A 12,349-nucleotide genomic window follows, 5' to 3' on the forward strand; every position below is an offset into this window, starting at 1 on the left:
GCAAGCAGAGGGTTAATCCTCCTGATCTGCTGGTGTGGGGTCTTCTGCCTCCTGGACCGGCTGTTCTTCCAGCTCTACCTGTTGCTCCGTAGGTGCTTGGGATGCTGGTTGGAGGAAGGTGAGTACGGGTACCACAACTGCACCATTGACTTGAGTCCAAGACCGAGGGAAGTCTCCGAGCACAGTACTAACCATATCTTCCCTTTCCTCTATGGGTCGATGGTCTTCTTGTCCCTCTTCAGGGTTCCGTAGCTGTTCAGGACACTTCTTCAGGTGATCCCGGGATACAATGGCTGTGGTCTCCCCTCCGTCTTTACTGATGGTACAGACCTTCGGGTTCTCGTGGCTTGAGGGCAGTACGGTGTACGGGTCCTTCTCCCACTGGTCGTCCAACTTGTGGAGCCGTCTTTTCCTCTTCAAGACCTGCTCTCCGGGCACCAGGGGAACAGCGGGAGCATACTGGTTGTAAGTTTTCTCTTGTCTCTCCCTAGCCTGACAGAGACTTCGCTCCACGCTCTCCTGTACTTTCCGGTACTGCTGCTGCCTCTCTGTGTCCCAGTCTGCTTCTGGTGAAGTGTCCTCGGGTGTCAGGACTCCCATTTCCAGGTCAACAGGTAACTTACCAGGTCTCGCCCTCATTAGGTAAGCCGGGGTACAGTTGGTGGAACCTACCGGGATGTGGTTGTATAGGTCCACCAGATCGGGCAGCTTCTCAGGCCACAGACTGCGTTCTTCCAGGGGCAACGTTTTCAGAAGATCCATTACCACCTGGTTCATTTTCTCACAAAGTCCATTAGTTTGCGGATGATAGGGTGTCGTCCTTATCTTCCGGCAGCCATACAGATTGCAGAATTCCTGGAAGACCTCCGCTTCAAAGGCAGGTCCCTGGTCCGTCAGCACTTGGTCCGGGTACCCGTGTGGACGGCAGAAGTGCTGCTGGAAGGCTCTAGCTGCTGTTTGAGCCGTTAAGTCCTTGACGGGGACGACAACCAAGAACCGGGAGTAATGATCCACGATGGTTAACGCGTAGACGTAGCCACTTCTGCTTGGGGTCAGTTTTACATGATCCAAGGCTACCAGTTCCAATGGCTGCCGGGTGACGATGGACTGCAGGGGAGTCTTCTGGCTGGCACGGTCCTTCCTCCTCAGGTTGCACGGGCCACAGTCTCTGCACCACCTCTCGATGGTTCCCCTCATGCCTACCCAATGGAACCGCCCGCGCAGCAGGAACTCCAGCTTCTTCCATCCGAAATGCCCAGCTCCATCGTGGTATGCCTCCATCACCATGGCTGCGTCTCGTCGTGGCACCACTACTTGCCAGATTAGTTCATGCGTCCGGGAGTTAACCATCCTGCGGCACAACTTCCCCTTGTAAAGGAACAGTCTACTCTTTTCTGCCCACAGTTGCTTGGCTTCCTCCGGAGCGTCTGGGTCAAGGCGAGCCTCTGGCCGAGTCAGCATCTCCTTCACCAGCCGGACGGCAGGGTCACTGTCTTGCGTTTCCGCCCAGTTGTAGTGAGGTAAGGGGTTAAGCGTAGCGCCTTGCTTACTCCTTACCCGATGGGAATACTGGATAGTCCCATGACGGTGAAACGCGGGGAGTTCGACTTCTTCCAGCCCCTCTGGATCTTCTCCTACGTCCGGTAGGTTTGGCATCCTGGACAGGGCGTCCGCGTTGGTATTGGAGCGTCCTGCCCGGTATTTGATGGTGAACTCGTAGTTGGACAGGCGGGCCATCCATCTCTGCTCTAGGGCACCGAGTCTTGCCGTGTCCAGGTGTGTCAACGGGTTGTTATCCGTGTACACGACGAACCGGGAAGAAGCGAGGTAGTGCTTAAAGCGTTCGGTGACTGCCCACACCACTGCCAGGAACTCTAGCTTAAATGAGCTGTAATTCTCAGGGTTTCTTTCGGTGGGTCGCAGTTTTCGGCTGGCGTAAGCGATTACTCGCTCCTTCCCCTGCTGGATCTGGGACAACACGGCTCCTAGCCCGATGTTACTTGCGTCGGTGTAGAGGATAAAGGGCTGGCTGTAATCCGGGTACGCCAGGATTTCATCCCCCGTGAGGGCCATCTTCAGCTGGCGGAAGGACTCTTCTTCCAACTTCTCCCATCTGAAGGGCGGCTTCTGGTTCTTGGCCTTCCGGGACTGGCCTATCAGGAGGTCCTGCATAGGAGCTGCCTTTTTGGTGAAACCGGGGATGAACCTGCAGTAGTAGCCTACCAACCCGAGGAACTGCCGCACTTCCTTTACACTGGAGGGACTTGGCCATTCCTTAATTGCGGTGATCTTATCAGGGTCGGGAGCCACTCCGTCAGCGCTCACCACGTGTCCCAGGTACTGCACCTTTGGTTTCAGGAGGTGACACTTGGAGGGTTTCACCTTTAGGCCGTAGCTTGCCAGAGCTTCGAACACTTCCGCCAGGTGTTTCAGGTGGTCCTCATAAGTCTTAGAATATACGATGACATCGTCCAGGTACAACAGGACCGTCTCGAAGTTTCTGTGGCCCAGACAGCACTCCATTAATCGTTGGAAGGTTCCTGGTGCGTTGCAGAGTCCGAACGGCATACAGGTAAACTCGCTAAGTCCCATCGGGGTGGTGAATGCGGTCTTCTCCCGGTCCGCCTCTGCTACAGGAACCTGCCAGTACCCACTAGTGAGATCCAAGGTAGAGAAGAAGTTAGCAGATCTTAAAGCAGCCAAAGACTCCTCTATCCTTGGTAAGGGGTACGCATCCTTGTGTGTGATACGGTTGATTTTCCGGTAATCTACACACATCCTCATGGTGTTGTCTTTCTTTTTGACTAAGACTAGTGGAGCTGCCCAGGGGCTACAGCTATCCCTGATCACCCCAGCCTCCTTCATGTCTCTAAGCATCCCCTTGGCGTGTTGGTAGTGTGCAGGGGGTACGGGTCGATACCTCTCTTTTATGGGAGGATGGTCTCCCGTGGGGATGTGGTGTTCTACCCCCTTGACTCGCCCGAAGTCTAACGGGTGTTTACTAAACACTCTCTCGTACTCTTGAACCACCCGATAGACTCCCTGTTTCTGGTGTGAGGGAGTGGAGTCAGTACCCAAATGTAGTTGCTGACACCAGTCCTCCATTGTTTTCTTAGAGCCGTTACCTTCCTCCGGGTGAGATGGAGGCAAGGGTTCCACAGATTGTATAGCATTTTGGTTAATGGTATATAATTTGGCTAGCGTGGCATACCGGGGCAGGTACACTTCCCTCTTCCCGATATTGATTATGCGAACGGGCACCCTCCCATGGCGTACATTAACCACCCCCCGTGCTGTCAAGATGGTGGGCCTACTGTCTGAGTAAACTGGTTCTACCATTGCCTGGTAATCTCTACCTCTCAGACCAATAGCTGCCCGGCACCAAATCATCATTTCACTTTTTGGGGGCATGGCAATAGGGAAAGGGTCACACATTCTCACGCTACCAATCTCACCGCCGGAGAGTTCCACCTGTTGCCGTCGCATCAGTGCCCGGATCTCTTTTTGGAGCACTCGCTGCTCGCCGGAGCTGGCGTTCTTGGCAACCTGCTGTAAAAGGAAAATCACCTCTGCAAGACAATTTTCAATTACATTAGTTCCTAGAGTTATCTTTGGGTGACTCTCGTGTTTGTCAATGTCTACAATGATCAGTCCCTGTACTGCCAGTTCGACTCTACCGATTTTAATGGTCACCTCTTTAAATCCAATCTGTGGCACGGGCTGACCATTGCTGGCGATGATACTCAAGTCGTCGTCAGGGTAGCGGGTGATATCCGAGTCATTCCAGTACTGCTTGAAGAGCACGTACGGGATGGTGGTGACCTGTGACCCGGTGTCCAGTAGGGCACTCATAGGAATGCCATCCAGTACCACGGGTAAGACTGGACGTCCTCCCACATATTTGTCGCGCCAGTTCGATGGGCCTGGTGATCTTTTTCCTGGGGGTTGGCCCTCTACCCCAGGTTGTGCCAGTTTAAAGGACAGTACCTTGCCATATGTCCGGGTTGATTGCAGCGGCGGCAGATGGGTCGTCCGTCCTCGTTGTATCGGTCGCTTGGTCTCCCTCTGGCCGGTGGGGTCCTCCTTGGTCGACGCCACGGGATGTCCTCCGGTCCGGATGCCAGCTGGATCTTCCCTGGAGTGGAAACCTGTAAAGACTGCACAGTTCGGGTTAGCGCAGCAACGCTTTTAGCTAGCTCTTGGACCTGATGGTGCAGGTCGGGAGCCGGGTCATTGTTCAAAGCCTGCGCATCAGCTCCCACAGGCCCTGCCGACAAGGGTGCCGCCTCCTGGTGGTAAGTGGTAGTGGGGCGTCTGTGGGTCACAACGCCACCTGGTGCCGGTTCTCGGAGCACCCGGATGGCTCTGTCCTTGAACTGTGCAAATCCCAGATGAGGATCCTGTAAGGCCATTGCCCGCAACTGGCTTCGGTGGGCATTGCAATATAAACCCTCTATAAATTGTTCAGTCAACAGCCTGTCCTCGTCTCCCACGCCGTCAGGGTCGGTCTGCTTAATGGCTCTCAGGGCCTCTTGTAGGTTCAGGGCATAGTCCCTTATACTCTCGTATGCTCGCTGCTTGCACCCGTAGAATCTAAGCTTGATCTCGGCTGAGGTGCGGATATCAAAGGTGTCCCTCAGCCGGGTTAGTATCCCTGCGACAGTCCTCCCCCCAGGTGGCCAGGACTTTACCTCCCTTCGGGCTGCCCCAGTTAATTGGGCCACCAGGATGCTCACTTTTTGCTCTTCTGTGAGGGGGTACACCTGGAAGAGGCTATCCAGCTTTTCTCTAAAGTCATGCAGGGTATGTGACTCCCCTGAGTACTGGGGTAGCCAGGCCGCTCCCGGGATATAGGGCATGGTGAAAGGCATGACTGCAGCAGCGGTGGCGCTGGCGGGGGTTGAGGCAGTGAAGCTCTCCTCCGTATCCGACATCCTCCTCCCCCCTAGTGGACCGTGGCCTACCTTGCGATGATCCTCTTCCGTAGGCCGCGGCTCCGCAGTAGATCGTCAGGGTTGAGGACCTTCCGTCGCGCTCCTGTGACGTCGGCGTCTGCTGGGCTCCTTCCAGGACCTTACGCGACGTCCGGACGTGAGGCGGGGCTTCAGTTCTCGCGCGCTTTCGGAGTCCACGCCCCTCTTCTTCCCGCGCGACGTCTTCAAGATGGCGTCCAACGGCGGGAAAACTCCACGGAAGGCGGGAAGAAGGCTGAAAATGGCGCCGGATGGCGGGAATCTTCACCGATGGCGGGAAGAAGGCTGAAGATGGCACCGGATGGCGGGAATCTTCACCACAGGTAAGTTTGAACAGTCTTTTTCAGGCACGCAGTACCCGGTGGTTGCGGGCACGAAATCCTGCCGACTACGCCAAAAGTTGACGCGCCCCTGTGCCTGTGTCGCGCTGCGTTGCGCACGCGGGAGCTTACCCGGAGCCGGATCTGTTGAGGGTTGTAGTCTCGTGGCGGTGACCCGGTCCGTGCCCAGGGAGTCAAACTGAGCGGCGATGTATCAGCGGTAGATGTTGGACGACTACGCCACCCGTTGAGTACAGCTAAGGAGCTGCTGCTGCAGGGCAGACCGCTGAGGCCGGTGGTAGGATTGTGCAGCGTGATAGTATAACCCCCAACGGGAGGGGTATGGCCTCAGGGCAGCCGACGTGGATGATGGTGGTAGCAGGAACCACTCGGAGACGGTACGGTGTAGTTCAGGGTCTTTACTGGTGACAAAGATAGACCCTCCCGGAGTACTGGCTAGCGATTGGGGCCTGGTCAGTCCTTGAGCAGATGGGATCTCCCCTGGCCAGGCGGAGTTGTAGGCCTCCCAAACTAACTGTACTCTTCTGGCTACCTTGCTAGAGGCGGGTATAAGTAGCCCACGTCCCTCAGTGTACCGTGTGGTGCTCACCCGTATGGCCGGTGACTCGGGGCCTTCTAGTAGCTTCCGCTCCACGACGGCGGTGCTGGTCCCATGCGTGTGACCGTGCCTTCGGGTTTCTTGGCCAGAGGACCTGGAATCCCCTGCCTGACGGATTCTGCTGCTGGGTAGGAGTTAGTCCCCACAGCCTCGGACTCCGGGTCCGGTAAGAAATCTTCTCAGTCAGGGCGAGCTCTGCAGCTGCCAGCCCCTGACTCCTTGTAACACTGCTCCCACAGAGCTCCTGATGTTCTGTTCCTATATTTGCTTCTTTTCTCTGTCTCTACTTCTTCTCTACTCACTAACCCTGCCTCAGCCCCAGTTTTATATAGGGGAAGTTCTTCCCCTCCCAGGACTGTGCAGGAGGTGTGGCATGCATCGGATTCCTGACCAAGAGACCTCCCACCTGCTCTCAGACGTAATATCTCTATCACTGTGGCAACCAGACCCCTGGGGTGTCACATATGCAGGCTCATATTGTATATAGAAGGCTATATGGGGTTCATACTGTATATAGGAAGCTATGTGGGGTGTATGCTGTACATAGGGAGTTATGTGAGTGCTCATATTGTATGTAGGGGGCTGTGTGGAGGCTCATATTGTATGTAGGGGCTTTATGGGGGCATATTGCCTGGGCCTGTGAGCTATTAGCTCATTGCAGTACGGCTTATGGTCTCCTTTTCTTGTCCTGATTAAAGCAATTCCCTGATGAAACCGTGAATGACCAAAAGAGGGGAGAAACACATCGGAAGAAGATGCCAATAAGCTAAGTACACAACTGTTCAGGCCATATAGGGTCTATATATATTATATATCATATATTATATATAATATATATATAATAGGATAGGCCATGTCCATATAATTGTGACTATGAGGTATGCGGATGCTTTGTGGTTTTAAAGGGGTTGCCCACTACTAGGACAACCTCTTCTCCTCCCCCATGTTTGGCCCCGATAAAATAAAAAAGCCTATACTCCCCTCCGTTGTCGCCGCTATTCCTGCGGTGTCGACACTCACGATCCCGGGGCTCTTGTGTGGCTGTATGACACGTGACCCCGGTGCCCAATCAGTGCTGGCATTACTGTCTCCACTTCTGTCGAATTGAACATGAAGAGTAAGTGAGAGATCAGCTGCAGCCTGGACTTCCTCTTCATGTTCAATATTTCCTAAGGTGGGGACAGTGACGCTAGTGCTGATTGGGCATCGGAGTCAAGTGTCATAGCAACAACATGCGAGCCCCGGGACTTTGAGTGCGGACACCGCGGAAATGATGAGGTGAATATAGGCTGTTTTATTTTATCGGGGCAAAACGTGGGGTGTGAGATGGGGTTGTCTAAGTAGTGGACAACCCCTTTATTTGTACTGCCACTTGTCTGGCAATTTATGATCTGAAGGGTTATGCTTTGTTTGACAAGGACATCATATGTTTCTTCTTGTCTTCTTGGACTTTGTTAGGGTTTTTTTTTCTGGTCAGTTTATTGAAAAATATTGATGATATACATATATATACCCCTCAGCCTGCTAGTATCTATATTGTATATATTTATATATGTTCACTACATATTGTCTGATCACCTACTGAGGATGCCTGGTCAGTTAGAGTAGTGGTTGGGCTACATAGGGGCAGTTGATGAGGAGCGGGGGCACCATACTGTTTCAACTTAGGGTGCCAACCTCCGCTGTCAGGAAGAGAATTGTGAAGGGCAAAGCTAGTCCCTGTCTCCCCTCATTTTTTTAAATCACTGTTTTTCTGTGAAAATGTGTGAGCATTTATTTACAGTGAAGGAAATAATTATTTGATCCCTTGCTGTTTTTGTAAGTTTGCCCACTGACAAAGACATGAACAGTCTATATATTATATAAATTAGATACATTTATTTGCATTTTGCAGTGAGAAATAATTGTTTGATAATAATAATAATTTGATCCCTTACAAACCATTATGAGTTCTGGCTCCTACAGACCAGTTAGATGCTCCTAATCAATTCGTTACCCGCATTAAAGACTAGAGATGAGCGTTGTTCTACTCGAACTGTTCGCCAATCTCAAATTCGAGCTGTTTTGGGCGGTGTTCGAGCCGGTCGGCGAACACGAACAATTTGAGAAAAATTCGGCTGTTCGAGGTTATGTTCGATAACTGTTCGTGCACCAAAATCATAACTGGATTTTTTCTCAGTAATGATGAAAATTAATGTTAATACGCAGTTTGAGTGTACAGCGGGGCGGGGGGAGGGGCAGGGGATGGATCTCTGCAGGAACAATGAAGATCTCCATTTTTTTTTCTCTTTCCCGCATTTGCAGTGGGGAGGTGCAATCTGTCAGCCTATCAGCAGCGCACACACGGAGCGAAGTGCTTTTTTTCACACAAGCAAGGGCATGTGTGATTGGCAGTGTATGTCACATGTCCTTGCCCTATAAGACCAAGCCATTTTCCCCGTCGCCACCATTTTCTCACTGCTGCAGCTGCGTGTTAGACGGCACCGCTGTTGCTGTGTGTGCTATACCTTGCTAATTTCAAGCCAATTTTCGCACAAATATACAGATAGCTTGGGAGTAGGGAATAGTTGTGATTGCAGTCCTTTTAAGGACTAGGTTACAGCATTTCCTACGACTTTTATCAGGGAGGTCTGTGCTCTTAAATAGATAGATTGTGGGAGTAAAGACTAATTGTAATTGCAGTCCTTTTCAGGACTAGGTTACATGAGTTCCTATCAGTTTTTGCCAGGCAGGTCTGTGCCAGTGCTGTGCAAGTTTTTTTCACAGCATTTGGCTGAATCTAGCAAAGCTAATCCTTTTTGGCCTATTGCAGAGTGTGTTAGTCAGTGGAGTAGCCTATCTGTGTTGCAAGATATAACACCTGTGTATAGAATACCAATTTTTTTACTGCACCTAGTGAAGTAAAATCTTTTGGGCATAGCATCATTCTATTAGTCCATCTATACTGACCTCCATCAGGTTGCAAACTGAATATAATTTTTTTCTGCATCTAGCTCTGAAAAAATATTTGGGCTTCTAGCGGTGTGTGGGACTTGGTCTATTAGTCCATCTATACTGACCTCCATCAGGTTGCAAATTAAAAATAATTTTTTTCTACATCTACCTCTGAAAAAATATTTGGGCTTCTAGCAGTGTGTGGGACTTGGTCTATTAGTCCATCTATACTGACCTACATCAGGTTGCAAATTAAAAATAATTTTTTTCTGCATCTAGCTCTGAAAAAATATTTGGGCTTCTAGCGGTGTGTGGGACTTGGTCTATTAGTCCATCTATACTGACCTCCATCAGGTTGCAAATTAAAAATAATTTTTTTCTGCATCTAGCTCTGAAAAAATATTTGGGCTTCTAGCGGTGTGTGGGACTTGGTCTATTAGTCCATCTATACTGACCTCCATCAGGTTGCAAATTAAAAATAATTTTTTTCTGCATCTAGCTCTGAAAAAATATTTGGGCTTCTAGCAGTGTGTGGGACTTGGTCTATTAGTCCATCTATACTGACCTCCATCAGGTTGCAAATTAAAAATAATTTTTTTCTGCATCTAGCTCTGAAAAAATATTTGGGCTTCTAGCAGTGTGTGGGACTTGGTCTATTAGTCCATCTATACTGACCTCCATCAGGTTGCAAATTAAAAATCATTTTTTTCTGCATCTAGCTCTGAAAAAATATTTGGGCTTCTAGCGGTGTGTGGGACTTGGTCTATTAGTCCATCTATACTGACCTCCATCAGGTTGCAAATTAAAAATAATTTTTTTCTGCATCTAGCTCTGAAAAAATATTTGGGCTTCTAGCAGTGTGTGGGACTTGGTCTATTAGTCCATCTATACTGACCTACATCAGGTTGCAAATTAAAAATAATTTTTTTCTGCATCTAGCTCTGAAAAAATATTTGGGCTTCTAGCGGTGTGTGGGACTTGGTCTATTAGTCCATCTATACTGACCTCCATCAGGTTGCAAATTAAAAATAATTTTTTTCTGCATCTAGCTCTGAAAAAATATTTGGGCTTCTAGCAGTGTGTGGGACTTGGTCTATTAGTCCATCTATACTGACCTACATCAGGTTGCAAATTAAAAATAATTTTTTTCTGCATCTAGCTCTGAAAAAATATTTGGGCTTCTAGCGGTGTGTGGGACTTGGTCTATTAGTCCATCTATACTGACCTCCATCAGGTTGCAAATTAAAAATAATTTTTTTCTGCATCTAGCTCTGAAAAAATATTTGGGCTTCTAGCAGTGTGTGGGACTTGGTCTATTAGTCCATCTATACTGACCTCCATCAGGTTGCAAATTAAAAATATTTTTTTTCTGCATCTAGCTCTGAAAAAATATTTGGGCTTCTAGCAGTGTGTGGGACTTGGTCTATTAGTCCATCTATACTGACCTCCATCAGGTTGCAAATTAAAAATAATTTTTTTCTGCATCTAGCTCTGAAAAAATATTTGGGCTTCTAGCGGTGTGTGGGACTTGGTCTATTAGTCCATCTATACTGACCTCCATCAGGTTGCAAATTAAAACTAATTTTTTTCTGCATCTAGCTCTGAAAAAATATTTGGGCTTCTAGCAGTGTGTGGGACTTGGTCTATTAGTCCATCTATACTGACCTCCATCAGGTTGCAAATTAAAAATAATTTTTTTCTTCATTTATCTCTGAAAAAATATTTGGGCTTCTAGCAGCGTGTGGGACTTGTTCTATTAGTCCATCTATACTGACCTCCATCAGGTTGCAAATTAAAAATAATTTTTTTCTGCATCTAGCTCTGAAAAAATATTTGGGCTTCTAGCAGTGTGTGGGACTTGGTCTATTAGTCCATCTATACTGACCTCCATCAGGTTGCAAATTAAAAATAATTTTTTTCTGCATCTAGCTCTGAAAAAATATTTGGGCTTCTAGCAGTGTGTGGGACTTGGTCTATTAGTCCATCTATACTGACCTCCATCAGGTTGCAAATTGAATAAAAAAAATTTCTGCATCTAGCTCTGAAAAAATATTTGGGCTTCTAGCGGTGTGTGGGACTTGGTCTATTAGTCCATCTATACTGACCTCCATCAGGTTGCAAATTAAAAATAATTTTTTTCTGCATCTAACCCAGCCAATAGTTTTGGCCTAATACCACAGTTTGGCCACTCAGCTCTGCTCGGTTACCATCCATTGTTTTTTTGTGCAAACAACTCCAGAGTTGTGAATTAGTTAACCACCAAAATGAGTGGAAAAAGGCCTGCTGCTGGTGGAAAGGGGAATAGGCGTGTTGAGAAGGGGAAAAAAGGTTGTGTCCGTGGGGTAGGTGCAGAAGAAAGACCATCTTCCAGCCAAACTAAAATGTCTACTTCTTTTAGCGGACAATGTGATAAGATCCCTTTCTTACGGCCACGCCAATCGCTACAAATTCCAGATGAGGCACAAAAACAGCAGGTGCTTCAACGGATATCAAGTGCTCCTTTAAGTGGGCTCTCCTCCACATCAACTTCAACATCACAAATACTCCAGTCCTCAAAGGTGTCACCCAAATCGCACTTGCTTCCTCACAGCTCCCAAATCTCCAGCTGCCCGTCTGAGTGTGAGGTAGAACAGATGGTTGAGTCTGCAGAGCTGTTTACTCATACTATAGCCTGGGAATCAGAGGTCGACTCCAGCGCTTCTGTGAATCCAGACGAGGAAATGATCTGCACTGATGCCCAGAATCTTTATGAGTCGGATCCAGGACCAGACGCAGAAGGTTCTGACCATAATGTAGACCCTCATTCCCAAACTGTAACTCCTGTTGGTGGAGACAATGAGGAAGACGATGATAAGACTCAAATACCTGATTGGAGCGACAACTTTAGTTTTTTGTCAGGGCAGGAACAGGTTGGCTCTGAGGACGACGGGTGTGATAACGCACAGGGTGATGATGATGAGGTCGGAGATCCCACTTACTGTCAACCCACAGTCAGCCAAGAGATGAGGTCAGCAGAGGAGGTGGAGGAAGATGCTAGTGACGACGAGGTCAGGTTGCGCCTTCCTGGACAGAGACGTAGTACTGGAAGCACGTCAACAACTGCATCCTCAAACACAACTCTGCCTCTCACCACAAGTCGTGGTGGCTCTTCAGGTCGCATGGGTGCTAAGCCTTGCATAGCCTGGGCATTTTTTCAGATCGATAAAGATGACCCAACTCGTGTTATCTGTAACATTTGTCAGCAAAAGCTAAGTAGAGGCCAAAAAATACATAGTTTGAGTACTTCATGCATGAACCGGCACATGGACATGAAGCATAAGTTGCAGTGGGAAGCTCAGTGTGCTACAATGCGGCCTAGCCGGCCGGGCCAATCACCGTCTGCCATATCTTGTGCATCCGCGGCCTCTTCATCCTCTGTGACTGGGGGGACAGCAGTCACACCTGTTTTGGGGCGCAGACCTGCCACCTCTTTACCCGCAACAGCCAGCGTGATTGGCAGGTCA

This window comes from Phyllobates terribilis, unplaced genomic scaffold, assembly GCF_046119375.1.
Source record: "Phyllobates terribilis strain yellow unplaced genomic scaffold, ASM4611937v1 Scaffold_3__8_contigs__length_932513732, whole genome shotgun sequence".
Classification (NCBI taxonomy): Eukaryota; Metazoa; Chordata; class Amphibia; order Anura; family Dendrobatidae; genus Phyllobates; species Phyllobates terribilis.